Genomic DNA, 14768 nt, shown 5'->3' with positions numbered 1-14768 from the left:
ATATTCCATCTTTATGGCCAACAGTGTATATATAGATATACATATATGTACACATACATATACATACATATTGTCATGTCCCCGGAGTTAACACCCAAAGAAGACGAATGACTGAAACGAGCTTTAACTCCGAGGCATATTTCGAACTTGGCGGGATTATTTCTGGTGCGCGCGGGAAGGTTGGAAGTCATACCTGATCGGACGGCCGACATGGGGTTTGATGACTCGACCCACAAACACAGAAACGAAACAAGTCAAGAAAAGTTAAATTCAACAAATAATGATTTAATGAAAATAAATGCAAAGACAATAAAAATGTTGAGTTAATTTCCCAAATTGAGAAGTCTCCACTCAGACTCGTATACAAACAAGGGGGGAGCAAAAGTAAAATAAAATAAATAATGTTTATGTCGTGCCACCACTTAGCTCCGGTCTCAACAAGGGCTTTGGTGGGCATCACAGGTCTGGTCGGTCAGTGAAATGGCCATGCGTCAACCGGCTTAAGATGGCGCCGAGCCGTGCTTTTGCCGCGCCACGAATGTGAGGTAATTCGGCTCTTGACTCTGTCCGAAACGCCACGAGCTCCAGGAACCACCGGCAATGCCCCCTCCTCACGATAGAAGTTTGCCACACCACTCCTTCTCTGCACCAGGTCCATACAGGTTCCGAACTAGCTCCACCAGCGCACACGAACGACATTGCAACCGCCTTTCACGAATGCCAGGACCAGAAGGAATGCGACCGCCTCCAACAACAGCCAGCACAAAGAGACGAGAGAGCAAAAAAAACATCCCATTTCAGCCATCCTCCTTGAAAGCCAGCACAAAAGAGAGCAGATGGCGAGACGGCGTCTTTTTCCTTCAGCGTTCAAATGTTCGACGCCGATGTCACACTCTGTCCAATCACCGAGCGCTACTCAATCATCCAAGGTGCCTCCACCAGTCATGAAGGCCGGGACGTGGCCTCCTCATTATGAGTCATAGCGGGGGCGGAAACTAGTCGCCGTTCAGGAATGTTCGGATGACATCGGGGCTTCCTTGCTGATCGGCAAATGCTGTTTCTGTCGGCCCTAACGGCATTGCGAGCGCATGATTCCCATTGCAGTGCTTTCGTTGTTTTACTGAGCCCTAAATTTCCTAGCTGGCCGAATGTAATAAAACCAAAGGGAAGAGCACAAGAGGCAAATTATACACTGGGGAATTAATCTTTAATCCCTATAATTAATAAGCACAACACCATGCACCTCATGGCGACATGCAAACGCTCTTACCTGGACAGACGGCCTACTAACATACATAGAGATGGCTTCTTCGCGGCATACGGAGAATTCAAAACCGACACAATTCTAACTTTCCTAAGGTATTCCAAACATACCCCCACAAATGTAACAATATATATATATATATATATATTGTACCTCACCACCACGTGAGGTACAATATATACTATATCTCAACCCTCGGCTATCGCGAACTCGGCTATCGCGTTTCTTTGCTATCGCGGCTACCTAAAAAACTGCACAACACACGACTATCGCGCTCCAAATACGCGCTATAGCGCACCGGAAATGGTGGAAAGGGTGCTACGTCATCAGCGAGCATGGGGAAAGCGAAATCAAGAAGAGGAAGAACTTAACTTATGCTCAGAAATTCGAAATTGTGCAGTTGATAGACAATGGTGAAACAAAGCGAAGTGTTGGAAAGAAATTTGGGATAAATGAGTCAACAGTGCGAGGTATTTACCAAAACCGTGATTATCGTAGAATCGTAGATAAGATTTAACATTCAACAGTGAAGCAAGGTGCTCCTTTATTAATACGGCACTGGCAGGTTACGAGGAGCAGTATCATGCCCACGTCAACTCCCTCCGTCAACGCCAGATTAACGAATTCTTACGGCCAGATTCGGCGTCAGGACAAGTCTAATCGGGGGACATTCGAGACCTCAATCTATGATGTAAATAATAATAATAAAAAATAATGCATTTATTTTATGTAGCGCTTTTCAGGAAGCCCAAAGACGCTGCTTGATAATAAGAGTTTGCCGTCAACAACCAACACACCAACCCAGTTCCAATTTAAAAACATGCTGCAAAGTCTCTCTCTTTCACACACACACACACACACACACACACACACACACACACACACACACTGCACAAAATATAGCTGACGTGCAAGTTTGGCGCCAAAGGCTTGGCCTGCGGGTGGGTGGGGGGGGGGGCAGAATAACTCATTTGGGTGGGCATGGCCCGCGAATGCCCCCCCATGACGCCGACGCTGCTTATGGCGTCGCAACGAAGCACAGCCCTCTGTCTTTGACGAGCCCTCTGACGTTGAGCGCTTCTCTGGTGCTGCAGCTGACGCAATCCTGGACGAGTTAGAGGCACGTAGTGGTCAATAACACTCCACCCAAGCCTCGGAACCTACCCAACCACGTAAGCCCCTCATCGTTCCCCAAAAGATAAAAAAAAATGGTAAAAAGAAGGACTTTTTTTACTATTTTATTTTTATTTACATATTGTGATTCTTGTTTTAATGTTTCTTCATATGTTAATGTTTCTTTATATGTTAATGTTTCTTTATATGGTAGAAACACTTGGTAAAAAAGTGGCAAAAACAGGTTAAATATGTGGTCAATTTGGGGTTCCTGGCACCAATTAGAATTATTACCATACGTTCTTCAGTCCGGCTATCGCGATTTCGGCTAACGCGCACCGATAGCGGCACCAATTAGCGCGATAGCCGAGGGTTGAGTACATATATATATACACAGTCACGTGAAAAAGTAAGTACACCCCATGTAATGTTTTGACTTTTTCAACATATTTCAACATACAGCTATTTGATCTTCATTTCAATAATATTGATAGATAAAGGTGATATAATATAACAAATATCATGAAACATTTACATTTTGTAGTCCATTGTATAATTTAAATAAACAAATGCAAATTTCACATGTGGAAAAAGTAAGTACACCCCTACATTTATCACTACTTCAAATACCTAAAATTAGAATCAGGTGCACCAGCTCAGGTCCAAATGATTAGAACATTGTTAGAGAGGATCTTGGAGGAACCTGTCTTATTTAAACCTCAGACATTTATTTTTGTTTGCTCTTTGTTGTTGAAGTGTGCGGCGTCACCATGCCTAGATCAAAAGAGCTCTCTGAGGCCTTCAGAAAGAAGGTTATAGATGCCTACGAGTCTGGGAAGGGATTTAAAAAGATCTCCAAACAATTTGAAATCAATCATTCGACTGTCCAGAAGATCATCTGCAAGTGGAGAAGATTCAAAACAACTGCCAACTTCTTCAGGCCAGGCCGCCCCAGCAAGTTCAGCCCCTAGAGCAGACAGCAAGATGCTGAAAGAAGTCTCTAAGAACCCCAGAATGTCATCACGGGACCTACAGGTAGCTCTTGCCACTTTTGATGTCAAAGTGCACGAGTCTACTATTAGAAAAGAGGCTGCACAAATTTGATCTACATGGGAGGTGTGCCTGGAGGAAACCTTTGCTGTCAAGAAAGAACATCAGGGCAAGACTAAAGTTTGCCAATGAACACCGAGGCAAAGACCAGCACTTCTGGAACAATGTGCTCTGGACAGATGAGTCAAAGGTAGGGCTATTTGGCCACAGTACCAGAAGACATGTTTGGCAAAAACCAAAGACAGCATTTGACCACAAGAACCTGATACCAATTGTAAAGCATGGTGGTGGAAATATTATGGTTTGGGGCAGCTTTGCTGCATCAGAGCCTGGGCAGCTCACCACCTTTGAATCCACTATGAACTCTTCATTGTACCAGAGGGTGCTTGAGGATAATGTGAGGCCATCTGGCGGAGAGTTGAAGCTCAACCGAAGGTGGACCTTTCAACATGACAATGACCCTAAACATACCAGTAAATCCACCAAGATATGGCTGAAAAGTAAGAAATGGAGGGTTCTGGAATGGCCAAGTCAAAGCCCGGATCTAAATGCCATCGAGATGTTGTGGGGGGATTTGAAACGAGCTGTGCATGCAAGAAACCCCTCAAACATCACACAGCTGAAAGAATTCTGCATGGAGGAGTGGGCAAAAATTCCTCCCAGTCGATGTCAGAGACTGGTAGAGAGTTATAAGAAACGCCTACTTGAGGTTGTTTCTGCCAATGGGGGCAATACCACCTATTAGAGCCAAGGGTGTACTTACTTTTTCCACATGCAAAATTTGCATTTATGTTTATTTAAATTATACAATGGACTACAAAATGTAAATGTTTCATGATAGTTGTTCTATTATATCACCTTTATCTATCAATATTGTTGAAATGAAGATCAAATAGCTGTATGTTGAAATATGTTGAAAAAGTCAAAACTTTACATGGGGTGTCCTTACTTTTTCACGTGACTGTATAAATCTGCAACCATCACTGCAACACTCCACCGATCTGGGCTTTATGGCAGAGTGGCCAGACGGAAGCCTATAGTGAAAGACACATGAAAGCCCGCTTGGAGTTTGCAAAAAAGCACCTAAAGGACTCTCAGACTGTGAGAAACAAGATTCTGTGGTCTGATGAAACCAAGATTGAACTGTTTGGCTTCCGTCTGGCCACTCTGCCATAAAGTCCAGATAGGTGGAATGTTGCAGTGATGCTTGTCCTACTGGAAGTTTCTCCCATCTCCACACAGGATCTCTGGAGCTCAGCCAGAGTGACCATCGCGTTCTTGGTCACCTCTCTTACCAAGGCCCTTCTCCCCCGATTGCTAAGTTTGGCCGGGTGGCCAGCTCTAGGAAGAGTCCTGGTTGTTCCAAACTTCTTCCATTTAAAAATTATGGAGGCCACTGTGCTCTTGGGAACCCTCAATGCAACAGAGATTTTTTGTCGGCTTCCCCAGATCTGTGCATCGACACAATCCTGTCTCTGAGCTCTGCAGGCAGTTCCTTCGACCTCATGGCTTGGTTTTTGCTCTGTTATGTATTGTCAGCTGTGAGACCTTTTTAGGCAGGTGTGTGCCTTTCCAAATCATATCCAATCAATTTAATTTAGCACAAGTGGACTCCAATCAAGGTGTAGAAACATCTCAAAGATGATCAAGATAAATGGGAGGAACCTGTGCTAAATTTCAAGTGTCATAGCAAAGGGTATGAATACTTGTGTCAATGTGATATTTCAGTTTTTTCTTTTTAATAAATTTGCAAAACTTTCTAAAATCCTGTTCTCTCTTTGTCATTATGGGGTATTGAGTGCAGATTGATGAGGAAAAAAATGAATTTAAACGATTTCAGCATAAGGCTGCAAAATAACAAAATGTGAAAAAAGTGAGGGGGTCTGAATACTTTCTGAATGCACTGTATATATACACATATACACATATATATATATATATATATATATATATATGTATATATATATATATATATATATATACACATATATATATATACACATATATATATATATATATATATATATATATATATATATATATATATATATATATATATATAGTTACGGTCCGCAGTTAAGGATGTTGGTTTGCCGAGCGGAGGCACCGTGGCCGAACAGTTTTCCCCGACTAACCCGATTCCTGGACGTTGGCCGAAATCGCGCCACAGATATTCAATTTGGAAACCTCTAAAGCAACCGAATGTAAAGAGGAAGAAGAAGAAGACGTACGGAGGAATAACAGGTTTTATTAATTATTTTCACAAGCCAAGGCAAAGAGAGCAGTTGGTTATATACAGAAAATGGAAGGAGCAGACACACAGTGAAATCATTTGCTTACCTATACAAGCTTAATTAATAAACCCCAGCACAACGTGAAAGACAGACGGACGATCACACTTACACGGGGAAATGCAGGCCGGAAGGAATGGCTTGGAGATGGGTGGCTTTTAGAGGCAAGGAAGGTTCAGCGGGTACTGGGCACGGTCGGGCCAGAAGGCACCGCCGTCAAGAAGCCGAGCTTTGGTCCCAAACTGCGTGGGTGAAGTTCCTTTCTCCGTACTGCTGCCTCGTGCGCTCCTTGCGTTGCCCCGGTCCGCTTTTCCTGCAGCGCGGCACGTCTCACGGCGGCTCGGTCACACCTGCTCATCTCCAGCGCATCTCCTGGACCCATCTCTGTCAAAGCTCATCTCCTGGACTCATCTGCTTGGGGAGCGTCCCGCGGCGGGTTATATAGGCCCCGCCCTTCACCCTTTTGCGAACCTCCCCCAAGCGTTCTCTCTCCGCCCTCTCAGGCCAAACCCCTTGTTCTGGGTTGGATGAGCGGGGCCGACTTACTCCTCCCCTCTATGACGAGGTGGAGACCCGCCTTTCTTCTTCGGCGTTACCTCATGCGTAATGGAGTCAAATGCTGCAAAGTGGACGGCAGATGAAATGCAGCAAAGTGCCTAAAGTGTCAATTGCAACAAAGTGGCAAACCTGGCACTTGGAAGCTGCCATGGGGCGTCGGAGGGCCTACTCTTATTTAATTCGGTGCAATGAAGAGTCAAACTAGTGGGAAACACATCCTTAGCCTACAGAGAATAAGGGACTAACTATTTAAAAGGATATATCGTGTCCTGTGTGTAGGTTTATGGAATTAACTAAGAGGACGAGCTGCGACCATTCTTTACATTACGAGGGTCAGTTATACACAACAAAACCATACTTTTCACATTCGTTACACTTTCTCAAAATTGTTACACTTCTCAAATTCGTTACACTTCTCAAATCCGTTACACTTCTCAAATTCGTTACAATATATATATATATATATATATATATATATATATATATATATATATATATATATGTATATATATATATATGTATATATATATATATATATATATATATATATATATATATACATATATATATATATATATATATATACATATATATATATATATATATACATATATATATATATATATATACATATATATATATATATATATATATACATATATATATATATATATATATATATATATACATATATATATATATATATATATACATATATATATATATATATATATATATATATATATATATATATATATATACATATATATATATATATATATATATACATATATATATATATATATATATATATATATATATGACGAGAATAGAACCATGTTCCACACCTTGAGTTCAAGAGATAACAAGATTTAATGATGAACCAATATCACAGCGCTGTGGAGGGTGTAAGAGTCATATCATTCACAAATGAACAGCATGGCCACATACACTCCTGAGTTCCTTACAGAAAGAACTTCCTTATATACTTGCAGAGTGTGATAAAAATCTCCGCTAAATTTGGCAAGTTTCAGCAGTATAATACACAATGGGGGAAACGTTGACCAGTACCCCCACCCTTGTCCTATCTTATTTGGCATGAGCAAAGGGCAAGATGCGGGAGGGAGAAAGAGCACCGTGACATTCTCAAAACTTATCTTCCATGTTGGCTTTTGGTCAAGGACAGACAGACGCGTTTTCACTAGGGGGTCTAACAGAGCAAGCAGTTTCACTATCTTTCTACATTTTTTGGCACAGTTGGACAATAAAACATAGTTCAAAACAAGAGGGAACATAGTAAGCTTAATCCTTTTCACAAAGCAACCATTATTAAATGCAAACCACAATTACATAAGGCACAATAAAAGGCATGATCTCGACATTCCCCCATTTGGTCTCTACGAGACTACGTATCACAGAGACCAGGCCACATCGGCTTTATTTGCAAAGCAAAAGAGAATAGTGTTATATGTGGCCACATCGGGCTTTATTGAGTGTTGTATGTGTGTCCTCCAAGGGCATGCCACGCACATAAAGTACCTTGCATGCATGTTTGAAAGGTGTCATGTTTGCGTGTTTGGAACATGAAGGCTCAGAACATGAAAGTCCATTAACGTTTCGGATCCACAACGAAGGCGTCTGGTCCAGATGAGGTTCTGCTCCGCCAGGGGGCCAACAACCTCCCCTGCGGAACTTGCTCTCCCCACCCTTTGCAGATGCGGTCCTTGCAGATCTTCGAAGTTAATCAACGATCATGCCCATGAGATCTCTCACGTGCTGCTGTTCTGGGGAATACATAATGTTGTCAGTATCTTGTGTCTCATGTTCCTGGTCAGGGTACAGAGCGTTAAAATCCGAATCACTTGAAGCAAAGAGATCCGAAACATTTGAAGCAAAGAGAGGGACTTCCTTTATGTCAAAGTCTCCCATGGACGCCTGGTCGGCTTGCGGGTCTAGGATATCCATGTCGGGTCCCTCGACTGCCAGACCCAGCGTCGCAATCAGATCCATAGTTGGGTCGGAAGGGGGTGTACAGCTGTGAGCTTGTAATACATAAGAGGCGTTAGCCAGTACACGCAAGGGGTTTACCACACAAGTATCACAGTCATCACAAACATCAATACAGGCATCAGCCAGTTCCCACAAGGGATTTTCAACACAAGTATCACAGTCATCACAAAAATCAATACAATCTTCTGAAGCGCCGGTCACATCTGCCTTGTTGTAGGACCCATTCAGGTCGACGGCCTCTGTGGTCAAGATCATGGTCTTCCGACGGCGGTTTCTTCATCGTCCATCCTGAAAAATACTTTCTTACACACACCATGATCAAATTCATAGCCCCCCGTCCCACCAATTGGCATTTAGTTACCTTATCTCTCAGATGGTTGGCTTATTCATAGCCGCATTTCCTGTGTCGTGTCTGGAAATTCAAATGCCATATTTACTTTCACCAATTTCCGAAAATACCTTCCTTTTAATCATCTTCCCTACATCTAATAATACATGATTTACCAACCATTTCCCCCCCAACCATAATCGGTCAATGGAAATAATCGGTATTCTCCCCTTCAAAATTTCACTGTTATCCTATCAATACCTGGACATTTTTTCCCTTCTTTCCTAGATACGCGAATTTCACACCAGTATATACCCACTGGAAAAATTATCTGAAAAATAACGAAATCGTCTCCAAGTTCTCTAGCTAATCTCCATCCGCAATCACCAACTCTACCCTCCTATGCATTTTGCCTTAGGTTTTAGAACCTAGAGTCTACCAAAACAACAACAACTAGCCTCCCAAAGCCATTTCCCTGCAAGAGCGGGGGTTAGCCTTGCGGTCCCCATGACAATCTTCTTCATTTTGCTCTATCACCTCCCTTTGAGCAATAATTCAATTGATGTGATTCCCACATACCTGGTGGAGTTCTGTTCACCTGGTCTGCAGAGCCGTGATCCAATCTTCACCAGCCCCCAATCACCTCCTCGATTGGGGTCATTCTGCATGTAGCAATCTGTCATTGACAAATAATCCATCTGAGTCGACTTTCCAATCCAATCATCTTTGCACTTTCCACGACCTTCTTCACACTTCCTCCCAAACCTTTCCTTCAGACACAACCCACATGAGTTATGAATACAATTTCCCCTTTCAGGCGCGTGTCTAGCCACTCACAAAGTGTCCACAAGACAAAATCATCATATTTCACACCTCAGCTCTCGAGACCACCCAGGGGTCCCTTGAGAGATGCATCCTAATGTTAATCAGCTCTCGAGAGCTCAATTTTGAACAGGGGTAAAACCAGCAATACTCAATTCTGCCAAGCAAGAGGCCAGAGCAGTATCACTCCCTCCTCCCTCTGCCCACCATAACTGGCAGACAGACAATGGCGAGCCACAAGCCCCAACCCTACAAGGCTCCAGCTCCCATCCAAAGGACACAAACTCCCTCAGACTGGCATAATCTCTTTGCCAGCTTATGTACGAACCAAGATTGCAAACAAATAGTTTTCCAAACAAAACTCAGTTGTCACCCTATTGCACCATATTGGCAGAATTCACTTCAGCTCTCTACCACTCTTGTGTCGAGTGGTGCCCAAAATGACATTGCACGAACCCTTTCAATACCTGTTTAAACCTACTGCCATTTAACGACGCTTCCCAGACGACGGTTCCCCATACACTATTCTGGCACAAAATTGTTGCATCCCACAGATGCCACGATTATTTGAACAAACTCATTTTCCTAATCCACCTTTTCAATTTTCATTTCAATTTAAAGTTAATTCAATGTCCTCTAATATCTCTCTTAGCATCCCATGCACCTGTTGCAGACACCTGTTTTAGCCTCTGGCCCAATAGCTGCCCAATAAACAAATAATAAAAATAAAATAACCTGATCTATTTATTGAAATAGACCTAATTCTCATGTTGGTCAATTTTTTCACCCACTGTGACTCTCGCGTCTATCCTGCCATTTCCAACCACATTTCCAGCGAGGATGACGTCACTATTTCACACCTTTCCTCCCTTGAACAGCGGGAGTCCTCCAAGAGATGCATTCCGATGTAAATCACTTCAAAGTACCCGAATAGCCCTCCCTGGAATCGCACCTTTAACATTACCGGCACCGCCCTTTCTTGGTTCAAATCTTACCTCTAACAGACACAAATCCACTGCTCAACTCTATCCTGACGGACTGCATCACTGAAATAAATCCTGGCTTCAAATCAACTTTCTCAAACTTAACTATGATAAATCTGAAATAATCGCATCATCTTCCTTCGAACTCAGAGCACACCGACACGGTATCCATCAAACATTGGATTCATATTTCCACAGACCTCCACCACTCTGTTAAATCCTAAACATGCCCAATGGGCAATCCCCTCTGCTCAGGGCTGCAAAATGCTGGATTCTAACCTTCCCAAACACAGCTCTTGTCCGCCAGGCTGCAAATTCAAAGCATTTTCAGTCCCCCTTTTTCCCATACACTAGCCAGTGTAAGTCAGCCAAACATAAACAAAGAGGTTCCAGCGAGCTGTGACCTCCATAACTCTAAACAACTCCACTGGCACTTTTTAAAACAAACTTTCCCAGTCACTTACTAAAATAAAGTGCAGCTCTTGTCCGTAGATATACGTTAACCAAGATTACATGAGACTTGACAACAATAGTACTGCCCCATGGAGCAAGGCATCAGAGACAACTCCCCTCCACCTTGACTTACCCCAGGTAGAATTTGGCTACCTACAGAGAAAGTACCTGCACAACACATTTACAAACCAATTCGTCCCCTCGTATTAGGGGACATCACAAATGTTCCACCACAATTCACAGCAGGTGACCACCCACCTGCCTTCTGTCGAAGTCCAGTTCAATTTTCTGAGTTTCCATTCACAGACAGACAGACAGACGAACCCCCAACGTACTAACAGGATGGTCTCACAGAGGCCATTCCATTCAAATCTGTAGGCTGCCACGATTCTTCCCGCCAGGACACACCATCATAGTCACCATAGTCACACGACATGTCAGCAGACACAGTGAATGACATTCGACACCATAACAGACACCGCAGACACTGCTCCTCCTTGATCCATATCTGCAGACGCAGTCAGACACACCCAGTCGGACAGACAGACTGGCTCCACATTATAACTGCAAACATCCGAAATGACAACAGCTAACACCAAATATTTATTGTCCCCCTTTCAGGGAAGTCAAATCAACCACCATTAAAGCACAAAACAGAAAACGACCATATACTCAGAGTATATACCATATACTCAGAGTGAGACCCGAAAATCAAGCAGACAGACCGACAATCGAACCTGTCTTTCGACACTGCCGAACGACAAGTCTGCAGACACTGAGGGAGTGACTTTCGACCCCCAGTAAACACCGCGGACACCACTTTGGTCCGCACCTGCAACTCCATCACGCGCCTCCAACTTCTTTTTCGGCGCATCGATCAACACAAATGTACCGACGCATCTTATATTCTACACATTGCTATCCAACCTTTCGCCACAGTCCCATCACAAACAATGTATCTCTCGCGGCATGCATGGCAGGAATCACACTCGCATTGCACCAACATGGAATTCGAGCACATTCCATAGTTGCGAAAATATTGTGCTGGACAAGACATTATTATCATCGACTTGCGCTTTCACACGCATGGCAAAGTCCACGGATGTACAAAGTCGAAGTGCCCTCTCCCTTAATTGATCCACACTGCACCTCGGCACACATCCTCAGATAATTAAATACATGTTTTAATCCAAGCGTGCATCCTCGCACCCGCTCCACCATCACCACACACATACCCCGCATCACATAGGAGTATCAATGAGCCGGACAGCAAATGCCATATGTCTTCGTTCCAAATCGAGGGCAAATTTTCACAATGGCAAACAATTAATATATTGTCCACATTCATCTTGGTCACCCCAACCCATCCTGGCTCTCCCCAAGAGCTCCGTGTCCGGACAGACAGACAGATAAACAGACCGGGTGAAACCATAACCATCCATCCTTCCGATTGGACTCAGCACACATGCCGCCCGCTCACCAGTCATGTACACTCAGCACCCATAAATGGCACACGCCAGCATCACATGTCATTCTTGCCTTCATTCAACGCATTCTGCCATCCCAAATCGGCCAAATACAAGCCCCGGCCATGCCGTTGAATAAACACCCAGTCGGTTGACAGCCTATCATTTTTGACTTTTACTCCCATTCTCCCTTGCTACATCTGGAGAGCCGTTAATGTGGTGATGTAATTGAACACTTGTTTTAAAGCCCTGTCTACACATGCTCTCCATAACATACTCATTATTCCCTGCCAATTTTCCCCAGCAGACTGAGTCCCACATGGCATCTCAAAATCTAAACTGATACCTTTTATTTCTTCCCCAAATTTACTCATCCGGATTGCCCAACGCCTGCAGGCAATTTGGGGAACCCCTTGTCAATCAATGACACACATCAATGACACACACACAATAAACACAAATTCACGCTGCTATGACAGATCATTCATTCCCTTATACACACATACCATGTGACTGACCCTTCATTCTCCATGCCTTTCTCCTATCTGGTACCTGCGCTTTTCTGATTCCAGTTTAATTTATCCTTCTCCAAAAATCACATAAACATTTCCTATTTCCACATATAAGAAATAACCAATATCTCCCTTGAGATACAAAACAAAAACACTTCCAACACATCACTTCAAGCCACCTCATCACTCGCATTGTTCACACACACGAATGCGTCCCCTGCTTGTGCACAGCATGGTCCGCATTCCTGTCTCGATTCTGTCCCACCTCGCTGTTCCCCGCGAGGCAGCTACTCCGTTGCCCCGGCAACCTGCCTGCATGTCTCGGCTCGCGTGTTCACAGCTGGATTCCACACACCTCGTACATTATAATCCTCTCTGTTTTATTTCTCCAGATCTAACCTCATCTCTTGTCCAGAAAGAGCTAATACTTGACCTACCTATAGCATATTGTCAGAACTCCTTCCTTTGGGTAAAAACTGCACCGGATGTGCATGCCTTAAATCCTGAGACAGGACAAAGAAGGCCTTGAGGGGGGGGGTTTATCAGATACACACATCCAGTGCGTAGCTTAACTTAAAATACTCATCGTCCTACCTTCCTTGGGCTAGTCCCTCCAGCGGGTCGAAGATCGGGCCGCCCCCCGATCTGTAATACCCTTCTCTTAACACAGTACTCACGCCGGAGTATTCTTAACACCAATATCTATTACCCATTCTTATCCTTATTCTTCCATATCCTTATAAAGGTGCAACCTCCCAATGTGGCTGGTTGCATCATTTTCTTACCTGGCTCATTTTAATCCTTTATTCGCCTGACTCGGCCACCCGAATGCGTCGAATACACGCACTCCGTCTCCAGAACTCAAATCATTCTAGTTTACTTCAGATTGAGTATTACTCCGACATACCTTAATCTCCCTTAAGATATTTAATTAACGTGCACGGAACATTTTCCCGTCCATGCGCCCAGGCGGTCGCTCCCAGCGCACGGCAGCACGACCCCCTTTTGCAAGAAGCAGCTCGTGATGCGTACAAGGCGCAAGGAAGCGCCCCGAGGCCATCCACCGAAAAATCCTGCCTTTTAGTTTACCGCGCCGATATTTCCCTAATCCGGTCCTCCCGCGGCGCTAACTCGCGGTCAATGCTTGTATAGCGCTTCTAACTTGTCTAACTTATCACCCATGCCAGGGCTTTCCTAAAGGGGTTCTCCCTTCTTAACTTAGCTTAACACTTATCCTGGCCATCCTCCTTGGGTCCCCTCCGTTAGTCCGCAGCCAATACTTTCTCTGGTTACTATCAACCCCCTCAACTCCATCTTGTCTCTAGACTGCCCTGCCTGGGAAGTTCTTGGCTTTACCAAGAAGTCCCCCCTTTTTGCTAACTGACCCCCATTTCTTGGTTCATCAATAGACAACTTGTTACCCGAGCCAAATAGGCCTGTACTTACACACCAGATTCCAATTTGTTCGTGATCCAAGCACGGAACGACGAAATGGAAGACAGACAGCCTGAGTGAGTGAACGGAGCTCAATTTGGAAAGACCCCTCAGTATGAAAACTCACGTTAATCGAATCAGTGCTGGCCAGCCTCTCCGCTGAGTCCCCACAGGGTCTGCCTCCCAAATATCGCTCAGAGTCGGATCCCACTTCTGACACCAAGATGACGAGAATAGAACCATGTTCCACACCTTGAGTTCAAGAGATAACAAGATTTAATGATGAACCAATATCACAGCGCTGTGGAGGGTGTAAGAGTCATATCATTCACAAATGAACAGCATGGCCACATACACTCCTGAGTTCCTTACAGAAAGAACTTCCTTATATACTTGCAGTGTGATAAAAATCTCCGCTAAATTTGGCAAGTTTCAGCAGTATAACACACAATGGGGGAAACGTTGACCAGTACCCCCACCCTTG

This window comes from Myxine glutinosa, chromosome 2 (assembly GCF_964187855.1).
Source record: "Myxine glutinosa chromosome 2, kmMyxGlut1.1, whole genome shotgun sequence".
Lineage (NCBI taxonomy): Eukaryota > Metazoa > Chordata > Myxini > Myxiniformes > Myxinidae > Myxine > Myxine glutinosa.
The sequence above is the reverse complement of the archived record's forward strand: the minus strand, read 5'-3'. Positions refer to the sequence as shown.